Raw genomic sequence first — 21,427 nt, forward strand, 5'->3', positions numbered from 1 at the left:
TTAGTTTGTTAATAGTTTAGTTAATTTGTTCACTGTTAGAGTTAGATAAATAAATTGTTACTTGTTGATTTTAAAGCAAGTATCAAGGATTTATTTTATTTAACCACTAGAAGTTGCTGAAAAGCAGGTTACATACTTTTCACCCTCCTTTTACAGATTATGTGGTGAGGTGTTCCTCTTTGGGTGCTTCGGTTTTAGTTCTCAGAGGTTTGGCGGGGTGGGTGCGGAGGTCAACCTTCACTTTATACCACCATTTCATTTATTGATGGGAATTCAATCTAGAGAAACAAAATCATATCTTTAAAGGGGAAGAAATGCTAAAGCTACGAGGTTGTACAAATACATTAAGGACAAAAGAGTAATGAGGAAGAGAATAGGACATATTGAAGCTCAGCAAGGCCACCAATGTGTGGAACCGCAGGAGATGGGGGAGATATTACATGAATATTTTGCATCAGTGTTTACTATGGAGAATGATATGGAATGTAGGGAATGTAGGGAAATAAATAGCAGACCCAGGTTCGATTCCAGCCTCAGGCGACTGTCTGTGTGGAATTTGCACATTCTTCCCGTGTCAGTGTGGGTTTTCTCCGGGTGCTCTGGTTCCCTCCCACAGTCCAAAAACACGCAGGGTAGGTGGATTGGCCATGCTAAATTGCCCATAGTGCCCAGAAGTGTTTAGGTTAGGTGGGTTAGACATGGGAAATGCAGAGGTAGGGGAATGGGTCTGTGTGGGATACTCTTTGGAGGAGCGGTGTGGACTTGTTGGGCTGAATGGCCGGTTTCCACACTGTAGGGATTCTTAAAAAAAAAATTTTGGAAAAATGAGCATATTACAGAGGTGGTGATGCTGGACATCTTAAAAAGCATATAGGTGGATAAATCCCTGGGACCTGATCAGGTGTACCCTAGAACTTTGTGGGAAGCTAAGGAAGTGATTGCTGGGTCCTTTGCTGAGATATTTGTATCAAAGATAGCCAAAGCTAAGGTGCTGGAAGACGGGAGGTTGGCTAACATGGTGCCACTATTTAAGAAAGGTGGTAAGGAAAAGCCAGGGAACTATAGACCAGTGAGCCTGGCATCAGTGGTGGGCAAGTTGTTGGAGGGAATCCTGAGGGACAGGATTTACATGCATTTGGAAAGACAAAGACTGATTGGGGATAGTCAACATGGCTTTGTGAATGGGGAATTGTGTCTAACTTAAGAGATTTTTGAAGTAGTAATGAAAAGGAATGATGAAGGCAGTGGGGTGGATGTGATCTATATGGACTTCAGTAGGGCATTCAACAAGTTTCCACATGGTAGACTGGTTAGCAAGGTTGGATCATATGGAATACAGGGAGAACTAGCCAGTTGGATACAGAACTGGCTTGAAGATAGGAGACAGAGGGTGGTGGGGGAGGGTTGCTTTTCAGACTGGAGGCCGTGACCAGCCGTGTGCCACAAGGATTGGTGCTGGGTCCACTGCTTTTCATCATTTATATAGATGATTTGGATGTGAGCATAAGAGGTATGGTTACTAAGTTTGCAGATGACACCAAAATTGGTGGTGTAGTGCACATTGAAGAAGGTTACCTTAGAGTACAATGGAACCTTGATCAAATGGACCGGTGGGCCAAAGAGTGGCAGATGGAGTTTAATTTAGATAAATGTAGGTGATGTATTTTGTAAAGGCGAATCAGGGCCAGACTTATACCCTTAAATGGTAAGGTCCTGGGGAGTGTTGCTGAACAAAGAAGATCTTTGAGTGCAGATTCATTATTCCTTGAAATTGGAGTCATAGGTAAACAAGATAGTTAAAAAGGCATTTGGTATACTTGCCTTTATTGGTTAGTGCATTGAGTATAGGATTAAGAGGTCATCTTGCAGCTATACTGGACAATGATTGGGCCACTTTTGGAACACTGCATTCAATTCTGGTCTCCCTGCTATATGAAGGATGTTGTGAAACTTGAAAGGGTTCAGAAAAGATTTACAAGGAGGTCGCCAGGGTTGAAGGGTTTGAGCTATAGGGAGAAGGTGAATGGGCTAGGGCTATCTTTCCTGGAGTGTCAGAGGCTGTGGGGTGACCTCAAAGAAGTTTATAAAGTCATGAGACGTGTAGATAGGTGAATAGCTAAGGTCTTTTCCCCAGGGTAGCTGAGTCCAAAACAAGAGGGCATAGGTTTAAGGTGAGAGAGGAAAGATTTAAAAGGGATCTAAGGGGCAACTTTTTCATGTAGAGGATGGTGCATGTATGGAATGAGCTGCCAGGGGAAGTGGTGGAAGCTGGTGCAATTACAACATTTAAAAGGCATTTGGATGGGTATATGAATAGGAAGCATTTAGACAGATATGGGCCAAATGTGACTAAATTTATTTAGGATATCTAGTTGGTATGGATGAGTTGGACCAACGGGTCTGTTTCCATGCTGTACAGTTCTATGACTCTATAATAAAGACAGAAGACAACAAAAATTCAGAAGAAAACACCAATATATATTTTTGCATTCAATTTTTAAAGAACATAAAGCTGCACAAAAGAGGCAAATCATCAACTTTCTGTCAGAAATTCAGTTCTTTAAAAGAGAGAATCAGCCTTTACATTATGGATCATTAGATAACTGACAAAAAAAATCCAATAGGCTGTCAACCACCTCACATTTTGGACATTGAAAGTTTAAGAATTAATACCTCTTGTACTTTTGACTATGATTGCAAAGATACTAACAAAATGTTTCAGGGTTTAGAAGATCAACTTACAGTTTGAATTAATTTCAGAATACATAGGCTTGAGTTTGTGTCATACCAACAAAAGCCAGGTGAAACAATCAACCACCTCATAGGCAAGTGTCAATGTAAATATACAGAATGTGGCTTCACTGAAGCAAACTTAGTTCAAATGCTAAGGAGCTGGGTATTGACTCCACGTCCATCAAATCCTTCAGGAAAAGCACTTCTGGTCAAACCTAAGGAGTACATCATTGACATTCTACTAAAAAATGCATGCAGGTGTTGAAGCATATGCAAGTGCTTGACTTTGGAGCAACTATTGTAGTAGTCTGCAGGTGCAGTGGAACATCAAAATTTTGTATGAGGTGTAGCTTGTATAATCCATTGAGAAAGTGACCAGCAGTTCAGAACATGTGTCTTTCTACAGGAGGACATTGGAGTAAAATGTATAAGAAATCCAATTACAGAGAAACCTAAAGTGCAATACAATTCTCCACAACATCACTTAAAGTGGGGCCCAAAAAGAAACAATGTCAAAGAAGTTCCACCCATGGCATGTAATTATGTCCCAAAAGGTAACTGCAATATTACATTTTACAAACCCCACTCAGATGGTGCACGTGATAAAGTTGACATACCCCATGGACTCTCAGAAAAACTTAAGCCTTAAAGTTCTAGGATCATAGAACTCTGGAGCACAGGTAAAGGCCCTTCAGCCCATTGTGCACCTGTCAAAAACAACTACTTAACCATTTTAATCCAATTTTCCAGCACTTGATCCATAGACTTTATGCCTGGTATCACAAGTGTGCATCTAAATACTTAATAAATGTTATAAGGATTTTTGCCTCTACCACCCTTACAGGTAGTGAGTTCACGATTCCCATCACCCTCTGAGTGAAAAATCATTTCTTCACATTTCTTCTAAATCTACTACCCCTTAATTAAATCTAGGCTGCCTGCTCACTGATTCCTCCATCAAGGGGAGAAGTATTTTCCTGTATACCCTATCTATGCCCATCATTATTTTATACATCTCAATCTCCTCTGTTCTTAGGAAAGCAACTCCAGTGTGTCCAATCTTTCTTCAAAACTGAAACACTCCAGCCCTGGCAGCATCCTTGTACAGAATGTGGAGCTGGAGGAGCACAGCAGGCCAGGCAGCATCAGAGGAGCAGGAAAGTTGACGTTTTGGGTCAGGACTTTTCTTCAGAAATAGGGGAGGGGGAAGGGAGCTCTGAAATAAATAGAGCAGGGGTGGGGCTGGGGAATGTAGGTGGGATGGTGATAGGTGAGTGCAGGTAGGCAGTGGTGGGGATTGGTCAGAGAGGTGTGAGGAGCCAATAAGTGGTAGAGAAGATGGACAGGTTGTGTCAGGTCAAGGAGGCGGGAATGAGAGGGAGGGTTGGTTATGGGATGAGGCCGGGGGTGGGGAGATTTTGAAACTGGTGAAGTCCACATTGAGACCATTGGGTTGTAGGCTCCCGGGTGGTGTTACCATGACACTGGTGGAGGCCCAGGATGGACATGTCACCCAGGGAGTGAGTGAGGAGTTGAAATGGTTCATGACTGGAAGGTGTTGTTTGTCGCAAACAGAGTGCAGGCACTCTACAAAGCGGTCTCTGAGCCTCCACTTGGTCTCACCAATGTAGAGGAGGCCACATCGGGAGCAGTGGATGCAATAGACCACATTGGTGGATGTGCAAGTGAACCTCTGTCTGATGTGGAAGGTTTTTTTGGTGCCTTAGATGGAGGCGAGGGAGGAGGTGTAGGGGCAGGTATAGCACTTCCTGCAGTTGCAGGGAAAGGTGCTAGGGTTGGTGGGGCTAGTGGGAATGTGGAGCGGAGAGAGTGGAGAGGGAGTTGTGGAGAGAGCAGTCCCTACGGAAGGCAGATAGGGGTGGGGAGGGAAATATATCTTTGGTTGTGGGGTCAGATCGCAGGTGGCGGAAGTGGTGGAGAATGATACTTTGAATCCAGAGGTTAGTGGGTGATACATGAGGACAAGGGGATTCTGTCTTTATCTTTTTTGCGGGGAGTAGATGTAAGGGCAGACGTGCGGGAAACACAAGAGATGCGGTCGAGAGCATTTTCGACTGCTGAAGGGGGTGAAGTTGCGGTCCTTGAAATAAGAGGATATCTGGGACGTTCGAGAGTGGAACACCCCAACTTAGAAGCATACACAGCGGAGGCGGAGGAATTGGGAGTAGGGGATCGCATTCTTGCAGGAAGATGGATGAGAGGAGGTGTGGTCTAGGTAGCTGTGGGAGTCGGTGGGTTTGAAATAGATATTGGTTTCGAGGCTGTCACCAGAGATGTAAACAGAGAAGTCCAGGAAGGAAAGGGAGGTATCAGAGATGGTCCAGGTGAATTTGAGGTCAGGGTGAAAGGTATTAGTAAAGTCGCTGAACTGTTCAAGCTCCTCATGGGAGCACGAGGCAGTGCAGATACAGTCATCGATATAGCAGAGGAAGAGGTGGGGGATAGGGCAAGTGTAGCCGTGGAAGAGGGACTGTTCCACGTATCCTATGAAGAGGCAGGCATAGCTTGGGGCCATGCAGGTTCCCATGGCCACCCCCTTAGTCTGTCGGAAGTGGGAGGAGTTGAAGGAGAAGTTGTTAAGGGTAAGGATGAGTTTGGTTAAGTGGATGAGTGTGTTGGTGGAGGGGGACTGGTTGGGCCTGCAGGAGAGGAAGAAGCAGAGGGCTTTTAGGCATCCGTGTGGGTAATGCAAGTGTACAGGGATTGGATGTCCATTGTGAAGATGAGGTGTTGGGAACCAGGGAATTGAAAGTCTTGGAGGAGGTGGAGGGCATGGATGGTGTCCCAGATGTAGGTGGGGAATTTTTGGACCTGGGGGAGAAAATAGAGTCAGGCCAGGAACTCCCCACCGACATCCATAACACACTGTGTTATCTCTGACTCCTTACTATCTCTGAGCAACCTGGTACATCTCCTTTGCACTCTCTCCAGTGCGATTGCATCCCTCCTGAGCCAAGGTAATTCCAGAACTGCACACAATGCTCTAGCTGTGACCTAGCCAATGTTTTATACAGTTCCAGCATCAGCTCCTTGCTCTTAAGTACAGTGCCTCAGCTAATAAAGGAAAGTACACAATATGCCTTCTTAACCACTCTACATACCTGTCCTAATACCTTAAGGGAACTAGTGTACATGCACACCAAGGGACAGCAAGAACTGCAGATGCAGGAGTCAGAGTCAATACAGTGTGGAGCTGCAGGAACACAGCAGGTCAGGCAGCATCAGAGGAGCAGAAGAGGCGACACTTCGGGTCTGTACCCTGTCCTGATGAAGGGTCCAGGCCTGAAATGACGTCTGTCCTGCTCCTCTGATGCTGCCTGACCTGCTGTGTTCCTCCAGCTACACGCTGTACTGACTACGTGCACACCAAGATCTGTCTGATCCTTGGCGCTTCCCAGAGTCCTATTGATCATTATGTATTCCTTTGCCTTGTTTGTCCTGCCCACATGCATCATCTTTTCTACCTATATCTCCATCCAAATGATATACCCCAAAGGAAAGGATAAGATGCACTATATGCCAAGATTGACAATGATGCCAGTGCAACTATCATCCCTTTACTTTGTGTTGTGGAGTGAAAAGTTCAATGTGAACTTGGGTTTCAAAATAATTGGCATAAGAGCAGAAAACAGTGTGTTGTGGGAAATGGTTATTTTTCAGTCTGGAGGATAGCAGTCAGTGGTATTGTTTAAAGTTTGGAACACCATATTTTTGTACATGTATAAATGGCTTTGATATTGAAACAGAGTAAAAAATTACTGATGATACCAAGTTTGCATATATAGCAAACAGTAAGCTGAATGGGGAAGCACTTAGTAAAATGAATTTAATACAAGAAAATATGAGGTGATAAATGAGATGTACTCAGGAAACTGGAAAATTGTGGCACAGTCCATGCAAGATAAACTATCTGCTTACAGCAGGTACACCATGTACTGTTATTATCAGTCTTAAATATTAAAATCACTCTCTGAGATGGCAGCTGAAACTTTCAACATTGTTGAGACAAAAGGACCTTCTATAATTGCTGTACCAGCATGCACCAATTTATATAAGGTGGCGTGATGGCTCAGTGGTTAGCGATGCTCCCTCAAAGTGCCTGGCATCCAGGTTGAATTGTAGCCTCAGATAACTGTCTATGGGGAGTTGCACATTCTCCTCGTGGCAGTTTGGGTTTCCTCTAGGTGCTCTGGTTTACTCCCACTGTCCAAAGATGTGCAGGTTAAGTGTATTGGCCATGCTAAATTGCCCATAGTGTCCAGTGATACATAGGTTAGGTCAATTAGCCATGGGAAATACAGGGTGATAGGGCAGGGATGTGGGTCTGGGTGGGATTTTCTTTGGAGGGTCAGTGTAGACTTAATGGGCTGAAAGGTCTGCTTCCATACTGTAGGGATTCTATGAAAGCTATGACTCAAAGAATAAAAAGATCAATGTGAACTTGGAGTTTAATAAAATTAGCATAAGAGCAGAAAGCAGTGAGTTGTGGTAAATGTTTTTTTTCAAACTGGAGGAGAATAGTAGTCAGTGGCATTCTCTAAATTGAGGAACACCATATTTTTAATACATAAAAATGTCTGAAATTGAAATATCAAGTAAAATTACAAAATTACTGAGTGCCACGTTTGTACAAATAGCAAACAGTAAACTGAGTGGGGAAGCACTTGGTTAAATGAAATTAATACAGAAAACAATCAGATGATGCATTTTGGCAGATGGAATAGGGAGATGCAATATAGACTTAATGACATAGTTTTAAAGTATATGCAGGGACAGAGTTACCTAGTGGTGCATGTGTATAGATCTTTGAAGTTGACATGACATATTGGGAGAATTAAAACAAGTAGGATTTTGGGCTTCATCGATAGAGGTATAAAGCTAAAAAGCAGGAATGTGTTGCATCCACTTGTGTTCATCAGACTTTAGGAAATATGTGAAGTTTTTGAGAAGGTGCAGAGAAGATTTACCAGAATGGTTCCAGGAACAAAGGATATTAACTACAAGATTAAGTTGAAGAAGATACAATTGTTCTCTTTCATGCAAGGTTGTAAAATCCCAGCAATTATAAATCAGTCAATTTAACATCAATGGTAAGCAAACTGCTAGAAACAATCATTCAGGGTAGAATTAATAGTCACATGGGAAAAGTGGCTGTTCAGAAAGAAACAACAATAATTTCTAAAGGGGAAACTTTGTGGATGACAGGAAAGTTGGAAGCATTCTAAACTGAGGAGAACCTTCCAGAATTCCGAAAAGAACATTTACAAGTTGGTGGAGTAAATGGATAGATGGCAGATTAAGTTCAATGCAGAGAGATGTGAGGAGCACTTTGATAGAAGAACAGCAATAATCAGCATAAAAAGGTGGTACAAGATTTAAAGGGTGCAAGAATAGAGGTATCTGCATATATACGTGCACAGATCACTGATCTGTGGACAGAGGGAGACACCAGTTAATAAAGCATACAGTTTTATTAAAAGGGGCATAGAGTACAAGAGCCAAAGCGGTTATGCTGTAGTTATAGAAAACCCTTGTTGGACTTCAGCTGGAGTACTGTGAACAGTTTTGAGTACCATATTCTAGGATAGCAGTTACAGTGGAAAGAAATTACATTGAAGACAGTGCAGAAGGGATTTACAAGAATGTTTCCAGGGAGGAGGAACTTCAATTCAAAGATAGATTGGAGAGGTTGGGTCTGTTCTCCTTTGAGGAATGTTGGTTAGAGGAGATCTGCTAGAAGTTTACAAAATTGAGAGGTCTGTATAGTAATTAGGGAGAAACTGTTCCTTTCCATTAAAAGATGAAGAACAAAAGGGCACAAATTTAAAGTGATTTGCAAATATAGAAAATGTGAGAAGAAATTTGTGTGCAGAATTGACAAATTCAATGCTTTGATGAAGTCAGTGGCAGACCTTCTACTTGAATCATTGCAATCCCCTTAAAAGTATAAAAGCCTACAAGAATCAATGTTCCATGGGAAGAGTCTTAACTCGGTCAGCATCTTGTCCTCCCCAACTTCTTCCATTGAAATTTTCTGCCTAAGTACTAGACTTCAACTTGAGAGTCTGCTCGATCACTTGAAGCAATCAGATTGTTATTCCCTCATATACTTTATTAGGGTGCTGTATGATCTTTGTAAGCAGGATAGGCAACATAGAATCCTATGTATATAACAGGGCCAAAGGAGGACATCCAATCAATCATACCTGTGCCAATTATTCTGTAAAAGCTGCCAATTAGTCATTCTTAATGTTCTTTCCCTATAGGCATTTAAACTTTCAGTTTTATCCAATTTGTTTGTGAAAGTTACTATTGATTCTTTTTTTTTTAATTCATTCATGGGATGTAGATATCACTGGCTGGATCAGTATTTACTATCCATGCCTAACAGCCCTTGAGAAGATGGCAGGAAGTTGCCTTCTTGAACTGCTGAAATCAGTCTGGTGTAGGTACACCCAGTGTTGGGAAGGGAGTTCCAGTATTTTGACTCAGCATCTGTGGGTCAGCAAAATCATTCAAGTCAGGATTGTGTATGGCTTGGAGGCGAACTTGTAGTTGGTATTTTTCCCATTCATCTGTTGCCCTAAGTGCTGGAGGTTATTGGTTTGGAACGTGTTAAGTAGCCTGGTGAGTTTCTGAAGTTTCTCTTTGTACAAACAGCCACTACTGTGGTAGTGGTGGAGGGTGTGAATGTTGAAAGTGAGACATGGGGTATGAATGTAGCAGTCTGCTTTGGCCTGAATAATGTTGAGCTTTTTGGGATAATAAGATCAGGTGTCAAGTGGCTCTGCCAAAAGCCAAACTAAGCATTGCAAAGACTTTGTCTTCTGTACTTTAAAATTTTGGACTGCAATTAGGAAAGAAATATTTTAAAACCAAGGATTGCTGAAGGATTACTGTGTATTTTTGAAAGCAAGTAACCCGACACTCATCTTAAGTTCAATTTACACAGCCATGGCCCAAGCATTCGAAGAAGATATAGATGAGCGGGAGCCAAGATTGTGGAGATTCAGCCAGCAATAAGTGGTTCCTTATCCTGTGTATTGGTGAACAGTTGTCAATGATAAAGACCATTGACTGTGGGATTGGTTCAATGGTGGCTGAAAATCTTGGAGCTATGAACATGTTAGTGAGAAGCTATCAGACCTCCACCAGCCCAGGAGCAGTCTCTGTTCTCTGTAGCAAAATTTACTTTAAACATAAAGAAAGTACGTTTACAGTTGCTGTAAGTTGTGGCATTTAATTAAAAGTCAGAGATCTTTTAAGTGCAAGTCAGACACCCTATGCCTCCTGCAATCCAGTGAAAGGAAGACTGAGAAGTGGCATTCTGAACAACAACAGAATCATCTCCGCAACCTTATTAACAGGAACCACTGAACTACATTCCCAGTCTCTCTGCCCCATAACATCCATGACATTTTTCATGCCTGTGTCTATCTGTGTATGTAAGGGGAGTCTATATGGAGATTAGAGTTTAACAGGTAGAGCTATATGCCAACAGTTCATAATCATTTACCTGTAGCTAGAGTCTATTTCCCTGGAATAAAGAGTAATCTTTGTTAAGTACAGAAGCCTGGTCCATGCTTTCTTTCAACCTGGGTCTAAAAGACATGTAAATTGAGCAATTCCTTTATAAAATCTTTAACTTTTCCGACAAATCCCAAAATAACAGGGCTTGATTTCCTGTGCACTACCCCAGTGGAGCATAACAGTGCCAGGGAGCAGTGTGTTGCTGTGTAAATGCAACTTGATAGCACTGTCAATAGCCCCTTCCACCACTTTTGTGATGATCAAGAGTAAACTGATTGGATGTTAATTCGTCGATATGGATTTGTCCTGCATTTTGTGGATACCAATAATATTGCTGGACTAGCACAGCTTGGTTGTGACTTGTGCTCCATACAAGTCTCCAGTACTATTGCTGGAGTTTTGTCAAGACCCATGGGTTTTACAGTACCAAAGTGCTGTCAGCCATTTTTTGCTATAATGTAGATTGAATCAAAATTGGCTAAACACTGGCATTTGTGATGCTGAGGAACGTAGAAGCAGACGGAGATGGATTATTCACTTGATACTTCTGGCTGATGCAAATGCTTCAGACTTATCTTTTGCTTATCATTTAAGATGGGGATATTTCTGGAAACATTCTCCTCTGATAGAATTGTAGTGGTTAGCTCTTATCATTTGTTGTGGAATCACTTAGCCCTGCCCACTGCATACTGTTCGGCATGCAAAAAGCCATGTGTTGTCAACCTGGTGAATCTATGTCTCACTTTTAAATATGCCTGGTAGCGCATTTGCACACTTCATTGAACCAGAGTTGGTCTCCCAACATGATGGTAGTGGTAGAGTAGAAGATATGCTGGGCCATTAAGTTACAGGGTGTGGTTGATTACAATTTTGCTTCTTCTGGCCCCCAATACCTCATGAATACCCAGTTTTGAGTTGTGACATTTGTCCAAAATCTGTCCAATTTGACACTGCAGTAGTGCTACACAACACAATGGAAGGTACCCTCAATATGATGGTGTGGCTTTGACCCCACAAGAACTGTTTCTGCCACTCTTTCAGGCAGCATATTCCAGTCCATAAACTCAGTTTGTAAAGTCATTTTCCTTACCTAGCTTTTTTGCCAATTAATTAAAATCTTTGTCCCTTTTCAGCAACTCTGCTGTGGTGAAAACAATTTCTTGTTATCTATTCTCTCTAATTATACAACTAATTTGGATCTTTGCTTACAAACTTCAGGAATACTGCTGCAGATTCCAGGCAACCCTACACGTTGCCCTAGGACGCTGGAGTAGCTTATTCTCAAGACTGTTGAGGTAAAGTCAATTGAAAATATGAAAATTGGTATTGGTAGTCTTTCAAGGAAAGAATTTTAAGAGAAATGAAGCCAAGGTGATAAATCAGGTTAAATACATGTCAGCTTTAACTTAATTGAGTGACAAATTCTAAGGGCTGAATGATCTACTCCTGCATTTTAGATTCCTTTTTATGGCTTTGTTTCCTACTTATAGGCTTTTGTCAGTCAAATACTTTATATAGTAAATATTATTAAATATTTTAAGCATCAGTCTTGATTAAGTTTGCAGATGACAGCAAAATTGGAGGTATAGTGGACTGTGAAGAAGATTACCTCAGAATACAACGGGACCTTGATCAGATGGGCCAATGGACGAAGGAGTGGCAGATGGAGTTTAATTTAGACAAATGAGCTGCTGCATTTTGGAAAGGCAAATCAGGGCAGGTCTAATGCACTTAATGGTAACATCCTGGGGAGTGTTGGGGAAACAAGGAGATCTTGGAGTGCAGTTCCATAGCTCCTTGAAAGTGGAGTCGCAGGTAAACTGGATAATGAAGAAGACATTTGCTATGCTTGTCTTTATTGGTCAGTGTATTAAGTTGGTTAGGCCACTTTTGGAATATTGCATGCATTTCTGGTCTCCCTGCAATTGGAAGGATGTTGTGAAACATGAAAGGGTTCTGAAAAGATTTACAAGGATGTTGCTGGGGTTGGAAGGTTTGAGCTATAGGGAGAGGCTGAATTAGCTGAGGCTATTTTCCCTGGGTGCATTAGAGGCTGAGGGATGGCCTTATAGAGGTTTATAAAATTATGAGGGGCATGGATAGGGTGAATAGTTAATGTCTTTTCCCTGGGGTGGGGGAGTCCAGAACCAGAGGGCATAGGTCTAAGGTGAGAGGGGAAAGATTTAAAAGGGATCTAAGGGGCAACTTTTTCACCCAGAGGATGGAGGTATGGAATGACCTGCCAGACGAAGTGGTGGAGGTTGGTACAATTACAACATTTAAAAGGCATCTGGATGGATAAAAAGAATAGGAAGGGTTTAGAGGGATATGGGCCAAATGTTGGTAAATGGGACTAGATTAATTTAGGTTATCTGGTCAGCATGAACAAGTTGGACCAAAGGGTCTGCTTCCATGCTGTACAGCTCTATGACTCTATTACTGGTTGTACCATTAGCTCTCAATGAGAAATTGCATGTGTATGTCAAGGTCTAATGTGCCCAATCTAGGAGTGCACTTCAGTGTAATTTTGGAGAAATGTTGTACAATCAGAGATGCCATTTTTCAGATGAGACAAGTCTTTTGTCTCATGTATCTGTAAGGTAGCTAGGCTACTAAACAAAGAGGAGAAAGAGAATGTTTTCCAAGCAACTTTTATCACTGATTGAACACCACCAATGACAGCTCAACCAGTTGGTCTTCCTAATGCTTGTACATTTGCCGTCATATCAACAATGACTGCATCTTAAAAGAACTTGTTGACTAGGAAGCATGTTGATAGTGCAATTAGATGCCCTGAGGACATGGAAAGCAATCTATAAATACAAGAGCAACTTTTAAAAAATATCTGTCCTTACCAATGACCAAACATAGCAATAAATATACAGTCAAAAAAAGTCTTTCCGCAAACTTTATGCAAAGTCAATGAGTTACATAATTGTTAAAACATCAGATATTTACTGCAAACTGGTTTCACTTAAATAAATTCAGATTATGGAAAATAACTGTTGGCTGTAAGAATGAATAAATGCTTTGCTTGTTTTTCAGTTCTCCTTTCAATTCCCACAGCCTAAAAGCAGCCTAGTGAAGTTTTACAAGTACCCAAACTTTATTTTCTGTTCATGCAATTAATCAAGAGCCCAGGCTCTGGGAATGAAATTGAGTGACTCCTGAAAATCAACCTTGGAAAATTACGGAATTTGAATAAGTTGAGTCTGGTTGTTTTGTGTTAAGTCCATGCTGTCTGCTTGGCTTCTGAATGCATCCAGCCCTCCTTGTATAGTTCATCGGCTACAGGCCTCCACATATACTTGTAACATGGTTCAGGTATAGCAATGACAGTCGGATTGCCAATGAGCTCAAAGATACCCCGACCCAATGCTGCTGCACATTTCACGCAGGAACATCTTGATCCAGGCTTTCAAAGAAATGTACCATGCAATGTCCCATGGACAGCAGAAACAACAACTACATACAAGGAGAAAAATAAAGAAAGGGATCCAGATCAAAATAGGAGAAACAGTGAGCACTTAAAGGAAATGGGGAGAGTTTGGGACCTGGACCAGTTTAACTTCATTGGTGGGAAAACTTCTAGAAACCATTGTTCGGGACTGAATTAATAATCAAATGGAAAACATGGGTTGATCTGGAAGAGCCAGCATGGATTTGTTAGGGGAAAATCATGTTCAACTAACTTTTCAGAGCTTTTTGATGAGGTAGAGAGGATTCACAAGGGCAACGCTATTGTTGTGGTAAATGTAGATTTCTAAAATGAGACAGTAGCAAAGAAGATGCAAAATTGGCTGAGTAATAGGAAACAGTGCAATGGTTAATGGGTATTTTTATGGGCTAGAAGAAGGTTTGTAGTGGAGTTTCCAGGGGCCAGTATTGAGATATTGCTTTTCCTAATTTATATTAATGGTGTACAGCAGACAATTTCAAAGTTGTAGATGACACAAAACTTGGGAGAATTGTACACTATAAGAAGGATAATGTAGAACTTCAAAAGGACATTGACAAATTGGTGAAGTGGGCGGACAGGTGGCAGATGAAGCTTAATGTAGAGAAAAGTGTGAGGTAATACGCTTTGGTACAAAGAAAATGGAGAGATTGTATGAAATAAAGGGCGCTGTCCTAAAGGTTGTATAGCAGCAGAGAAACCTGGATGTATATATGTTAAGTCATTAAAGGTGGCAGGCCAAGTAGAGAAAGCTGTTAGTAGAACAGTAATCTAGGATTGTTAAACATCAGCATAGAATACAACAGCAGCAAAGTTATGTCAAACTTATATAGGATATTGGTTAGACCTCAGCTAGAGTTTTCTTTACCGTTCTAGGTGTAACACCATTGAAAGGACGTGGATGCATTGGAAAGAGTGCAGAAAATGTTTACAATGTTTAGTTCTAGTGATGAGACACTTCAATTATGAGAAAAATATCTGAGAAATTGGGATTGTTTTCCTTGGAGAGGATAAAAGAGAGGAGATTTGATAGGAGCTTTTAAAGTCATGGAGGAGATCAGACAGTGTAGACAGGGAGAAATTGTTCCAGCTCATAAAAAATCAAGAATCAGAGGATTCAGCACTAAAGTATTTTGCCAAACAAGCAAATGCAAGGTGACAAAACAACTTTTTCACACAGTCAGTAGTAAGGGGCTGATGTGGACAGGCAGGTTCAATTAACGCATTCAAGAGAATATTAGATAATTATTTAAATGAAAACATCTGTACAGCCATTAGGAAAAGGTCAGAGATAAGCATTAGGTTAAAATACTTAGAGAGCCAGTGCTGTCATAATCAGCCATATGGCCTCTATCCGCAGAGTGACAATTCTGTGATTCTGAACAGGAGAAACAACAGTACATAAAGGAGAGAATGTGGAAAGGAGGCCATTGGGCAGTCTGCAGGCCCAGAGCTTGAAACATAACACCTGGAATTAAAGTGTGCTGGCAGCACAGAGGGAAGATCTGATTGCTTATCCATTTACTGCTATGGCAGCAATGATTCTTTGCTGATCCTACAGGTGATGATGTAAAGTAATCTCTTTGCTTCAACACCAACTCTCCACCAAAAAAGAATGCAGGCTTCTAGGAAGGGTATGGTTATAGGAATCTTCATATATATCCATTAGTCCCAGCCCATGCAGTGGAACCTTGTTTCCAATTGTTTTGACTATGGCCAAACATTTGCTCTGCCAGAATCATGTGGTCGTTAAAATACAACTCCCACCCCATATTAAAATATCTCATGCACGGGCATATTTCACCCCCACAAAATGAAATGAGGCCTCGAACATCACTCAGGAATCCCAAAGCCATGACATTGACGTTGTTGACCTAAGTTATACATAGTGGGCAGGAGAATGACAGCTCAATGAACAAAGTAGCAGATATACCACCTTCTGGAAATGGTAAAACAGACTCCTTAGGGTTGGCTTCATCATAAAAAAAACAACAAATTAGTTGACTGTCTCAGGAATCCTTTCTGTGGGATGAATGAATGCCTCATGACTCCAAAGCTCACCTTAAACAGAAGTAGCACACCACAGTCATCAGTACAAATACCCCAAACTAGAAGCAATGAATGAGGTTGAAGTGGTATTCTATCCCAGCCATGATCAATCACTATCCCAAATGGAGATGAGCTGATTCTCCTTAGTGATTTCAGTGTCAGTTTGGTAGGTACAAAAACCTATGGAAGGCATAGGGAAATCAAATAACAATGGAGTCCTCCTCATAACAAAATGCCTAGAACTTGGTCTGGTCATAACAAACACCCTATTTCATCAGAGATAAACAACCTCATGGGGACACATCCGTTCCAGATATTGGCACCTGATTGACTACATCATTGCCTGAACAATGGACCACAAGGATGTTTGCATTACACGCATCATGGAGTTGATAACTGCAGGACTATGTTTCAATATGCAAATGATGCTCGCATGTGCAGAGGCACAGACATCACAGTCTGATCTTGTTTACTACCTCCAGCCTGGCCCAAAAACCCCAGTGGCAGCCGAGGAATCAATGGACTCAAGAACTCTACAAAAAAGACCTACTCTGCCAACACATTGCACTCAATCTAACGATGTTCAACGAACAGGAAACATAGGAAGTTGACTGTGACTAATCTGTTCTTAAATCCATCATAAACACCACATTTGAGGAGACTTTGTGCTTTCCTACCAGAAAAATATCAAGACTGGCTTGATGAGAGTGATCAGGAGATCCAGGAGCTACTAGAACACATATATAAGATGCTCCTGAACTGTAGCATTACCAAGACTTGGGGGAAGATAAATTTATTTACAGGAATATGAAGGCCAAAATCCAAGAAAAAAATCCCTCGACCTAAAGAACAATTGGTAGATGTAAACAGCGCAAGAAAACCACTAACTCAGACATGGCATGTGTATATTCTTTAGCACAATGAAGACCATCTACAGCAAGCACCCTAGGACATATCCTACTAAGAATAGAGTGGCACTCTTCAAGAACAGAGAAGCAGTCAGTGCTGTTTGGAAGGAGCCCTTTCAGGATCTTCTTAATCGAAGCTCAATTCTCGATGGATTGCCCTTGATCACATTCCACAGCATTCGACCTATAACCACCTCAGCACAACATGCCTGACATGTGGTTGAAAAGGCTCTGACAGCTGAGAACCAACACCGCCAATGGAATCTGTGTCCAAATGTTAAATACAGCAAAGAAACATTCTTGGTTCTTGGAGATATGCTCCTCCTTTCAGATGAGTTTATGTTGGTGATCTCCAAGATGAAGTAATTGTGACCATTTTCAAGATAGAAGATAGGACATATTTTGGTAATCACAGAAGAGTCTCCCTGCTGTTCACTACAGGGAAGGCCTTTGTAAGAATCATCCTCAAACACCTCCCCCATGGCTAAAGAGCTCCTCCCAGAGTCACAAAGCAGATTCATCCAGCAAGGCGCACAGGGGACATACCCATGGAAGTGCAAAGAGCAGCAACAACCTCTATACATGGCCTTCTTTGATATCACAAAGGCCTTTGACTCTATAAACCAGGAAAGACTATGCAGTCTCTTCAAATTTGGCTGCCTGCAGAAATTCATCGCTATCCTCTGCCTGCTGTGCAGCAGCACATGAGCCAAAATCCTCAGCAATGGATCCACCACAGAGCCATTGCTAATATAAACTGGAATCAAGCTAAGTTGTGTCATCATATCTATGCTACTCTCCATCTTCCTTGCTGCAACATATTACATCTTTTCCAAGAAACTTCCCACTGGACTGGGGCTGATCTACAGGGTGGTAGGAAACAGATCAACGCGCACTGCCTCCAGTATAGAACCCAGATCATCCAACCTGTCAAACTGCAATATGCAGATGATACTTGCATGTACACAAGTACAGAGACTGAGCCTCAAACTAGCGATGCACTTACAGAGTACAACATGGATCATTTACATACCGTGGGAGTCTCAATGTTTGTGAGGGCAGGCAACAGTGGTGAAACTCAATATCCCCTCCCGTTTACCATACAGCCTTTGGCCATCTGAGAATGCCTTGATTAGATGTTTAAGATTTTGCTGCAGTTCCTTTGCTAATTTATGTAAGGGGTTCCTGGTAGAGCCACAATTGGTCAGTCCGTGGAATCTTGGAGTGCTGTTGCCTTCTGGGCACACAAGCCTGACATACCCCTCAGACCAATTAACTGACATACCTCTCAGATCAAATTTACAAGAGAGGACGAAAGCAACAAAGAACTCCCATTCCTGGACGTGATGGTGGAAAGAAGAGAACGGTGACTTCACTGCAGAAGTATACAGACAATCTACACATACTGACCAGGTCTTAAACTATCACGGCAACCACCCCAACTCACACAAGAGGTGCTGTGTAAGGACCCTGTTCAAAAGGGCCGCTACACACTGCAGCACACCCAATCTGCAGAAGGAAGAAGAAGAACACCTCTACAAGGTCTTTACCAGGAACAGATACCCCCGCAGCTTCATCCACAGATGCCTAGCCAACAGACACACCAAAACCCAAAACAATAGCCACTATGCCATATATAAAAAACACCTCAGAACTGACAGCCAGACTACTCGGACTGCTGTGAATCATGACAGCACACAAACCGGCAGCCACATTGACAGCATCTGACCAGGGTTAAAGACCCAATAGATACCATTGGCAGAATGAATGTGGTTTATAAGATAGCATGCAGAAACTGCACAAAACAGTATGTGGGACAAACAGGCAGACAACTAGCAACCCTCATCCACGAACACCAGCTAGCAACTAAACGACATGACCAGATGTCCTTGGTTTCAATACACACAGATAAGAAAAACCACACTTTCAACTGGGACAACACTACTATCATAGGACAAGCCAAATAGAGGACAGCCAGGGAATTCTTGGCGCCTTGGCACTCATCCATGGACTCCATCAACAAACACATTGAATTAGACCCCATATCCCGACCTTTACAATGCACAACCGGAACTGGCACCTTCCAGAAGCAGCAAAAACTAGACCATATAAATTCAAACCGGCACAAGACAACAGCACTTCACAGGAGGCTCCACAGCACTGAGGATGTCATCTAGTATGGGGACAAAACGTCTGCTATTAAACCTCCCAGTTCAACAAACACACCAACATCAGCAAGCACAATACCAGCCTGTGTGTGCAGCCATGCAAAAATATTTACTGGCATTGAAATATACAAACTGGGCCAAGTAAAAAAAGTTTGAGAGAGAACATCGTTGACAATCTTGAGAGATGTACTTGCAATTGTAAATCTCTTTACCAAGATTTTATCTGGCACATTTCCTGTTAGAAACAAATCTCAGATCTGTAAAATCCTGTTAATCTACTGGCAAGGAAGGTGCTCCAATATCAATGCTCTTTCAAGACTTATGTACCTGCAGATGCCTTTAAAAAATAGCAAGTGCTAGGGAGTCAAATTTCTCTCCTTATGTACCAGCAGGCTCTTTACCGTAAAGAGATCAGAGATTTCATGTGAACAATTATATTTCATATGAAGTCTATTTATCCTTGTAGTTAATAAATTTTAAATGGGTTCTGTTCAGTTGTACAAATAAGGAATTGGCAGTGACTCAGATTTTATGCTGAGGTAGCTCAGTATTTAGTAGTTAATATTTTGATTTCCAAGTCATACAATGGATCTGCTATCCTGCAAGCTTTGTGCCAACTGGATTTGGTAATGATCTTGTTCAACAGTTCAGATTATGTTCCCATGTTGTTGAATAAAGTTCAATCTTGGTTTAACTACAGCATGTCAGTTTGCTAATTCATAATACAAGATTTGGCCCCTCATGCCTGTTCTGTCCTTTCAATAGGATTATAACTGAAGGGTCACTAGACTCAAAATGTTAACTCTAATTTCTCTCCACAGATGCTATCAGACCTGCTGAGCTTTTCCAGCAATTTCTGTTTTTGTTTCGGATTTACAGCATCCTCAGTTCTTTTGGTTTTTGGGTTATCACTGATCTTTACTTCTCGTCTGTCCACATTCACTGTTATCAATCAAAACTTCAATGCAGCCTTGAATATTTTTTAAAAACATGTTAAATGATAAATCTGTACTGTTCTCTCGGAAGAAATTCCGTAGACTAATGACTCTACAAGAAAAATTCTCCTAATTTCACTCTTAAATGGGAGACCTCTAAATATTTAGACTCTGTCCTCTCGTTCCAGATTCATTCACAAGAGGATACATTCCCTCAGCAGCCACCCTGTCAAGCACCCCCAGGATCTCATATTTTTCAATAAGATTAACTCTTATTCTTCTAAATGCTAATGGATATAGGTCCAAGAAGTTCAAAACCTTTCTTTATGACATAACTCCATTCTCTCAAGAATCAAGTGAACATTCTTTGAACTGCCTTTAATGCAACATATGCTTGTGTAGGTGAGAAGACAAAAACATTATACTGTATTACAGAAATGTGTCTCACCCTATACAGCTACACCCTAGTAAGACTTCCCTACTTTTACATTTGAGCTTTCTTGGATTAAATGCCAATAATTCATTTGTCTTCCAAATCACTTGCTGTACCCACATAGCAATGTTTGGTGTTTCATGTAACAGGAGATCTAAATCCCTCTGTCGAGTTTTTACACTCTCCACTTAAATAATATACTGCATATTTTTTATAGAACCATTGAATCCCTGGATTGTGGAAGCAGGCTATTCAGCCTATTGAGTCCACACTGGCCCTCCAAACAACATCGTACCCAGACCCATGCTCCTAATCCTAATCCTGTAACCATTTATTTCCATGGCTAACTCATCTAGCCTGCACATCTGTGGACACTATGAGCAACTTAGTGTTGCTGAACCACCTAATCCGCACATTTTAGGACTGTGGAACACCCAGAGGAAACCTATGCTGACATGGGGAAGATGTGCAAACTCCACACAGACAGGTGCCTGAGGATGGAATCAAACCAGGTCTCTGGCACTGTAAGGCAGTGTGGTAACCCCTGAGTCCATTTCTTCCTATGAAATTGAACAAATTCATATCTTTTTCACCTTCTTTTCATCTAACAACTTTATGCCCACTCACTTAACCTATCTAAACCCTTTTTTAGACTCTTTAACAAATTACTTTGCTTCCTATCTTTGTGTCATGAAATAACTTAGCTTGTACATATTCCAATCCTTCATCCCAGTCAGTGATGTACATCATACGTAGTTGAAAACCTAGAACTGATCCATAAGGAACTCCACAAGTTACAGTTTGCTAACCTGAAAATAACTTACTTGTTCCTACTTCCGGCTTCTTTTGAGCTAACCAATCTGTTGTCCATATTAATATGGACCCCTACACCATGAACTTTTATTCTGTTTATAACCTATCATAAAGCACTTTTGGAAATCTAACTATATCACATGGATCTCCATTATCTACTTTAGTTGTTGCTTTCTCAAAGAATTCTAAAATTAGGTCAAACCTGACTTCTCTTTCACAAAATCATGACTCTGACATGTGTTAGGTTAAATGGCCCATAGTTTTTGCTTTCTTGAATAATGGTGTTACATTATGTTTTTATAATCAGCAGGGGAATTTCCATAATTTTAGAATTTTGGAAGATCACATATAAAGGTACCTGCTATCTCTGCAGTCACTTT

The 21,427-nt window shown here is 41.4% G+C and overlaps 1 long non-coding RNA gene across 1 annotated transcript in view; it reads right to left on the minus strand.

The window, feature by feature from the left end:
- Positions 1–21,427, minus strand: part of LOC125484036 — a 231,143-nt gene that overhangs the window by 177,535 nt on the left and 32,181 nt on the right. The window contains exon 2 of the long non-coding RNA XR_007262908.1: positions 137–278. This is a non-coding gene — a long non-coding RNA (uncharacterized LOC125484036). The remainder of the gene's footprint in view (positions 1–136; positions 279–21,427) is intronic.

The sequence above is a fragment of the Rhincodon typus genome, chromosome 9, assembly GCF_021869965.1.
Source record: "Rhincodon typus isolate 14 chromosome 9, sRhiTyp1.1, whole genome shotgun sequence".
Taxonomy (NCBI): domain Eukaryota; kingdom Metazoa; phylum Chordata; class Chondrichthyes; order Orectolobiformes; family Rhincodontidae; genus Rhincodon; species Rhincodon typus.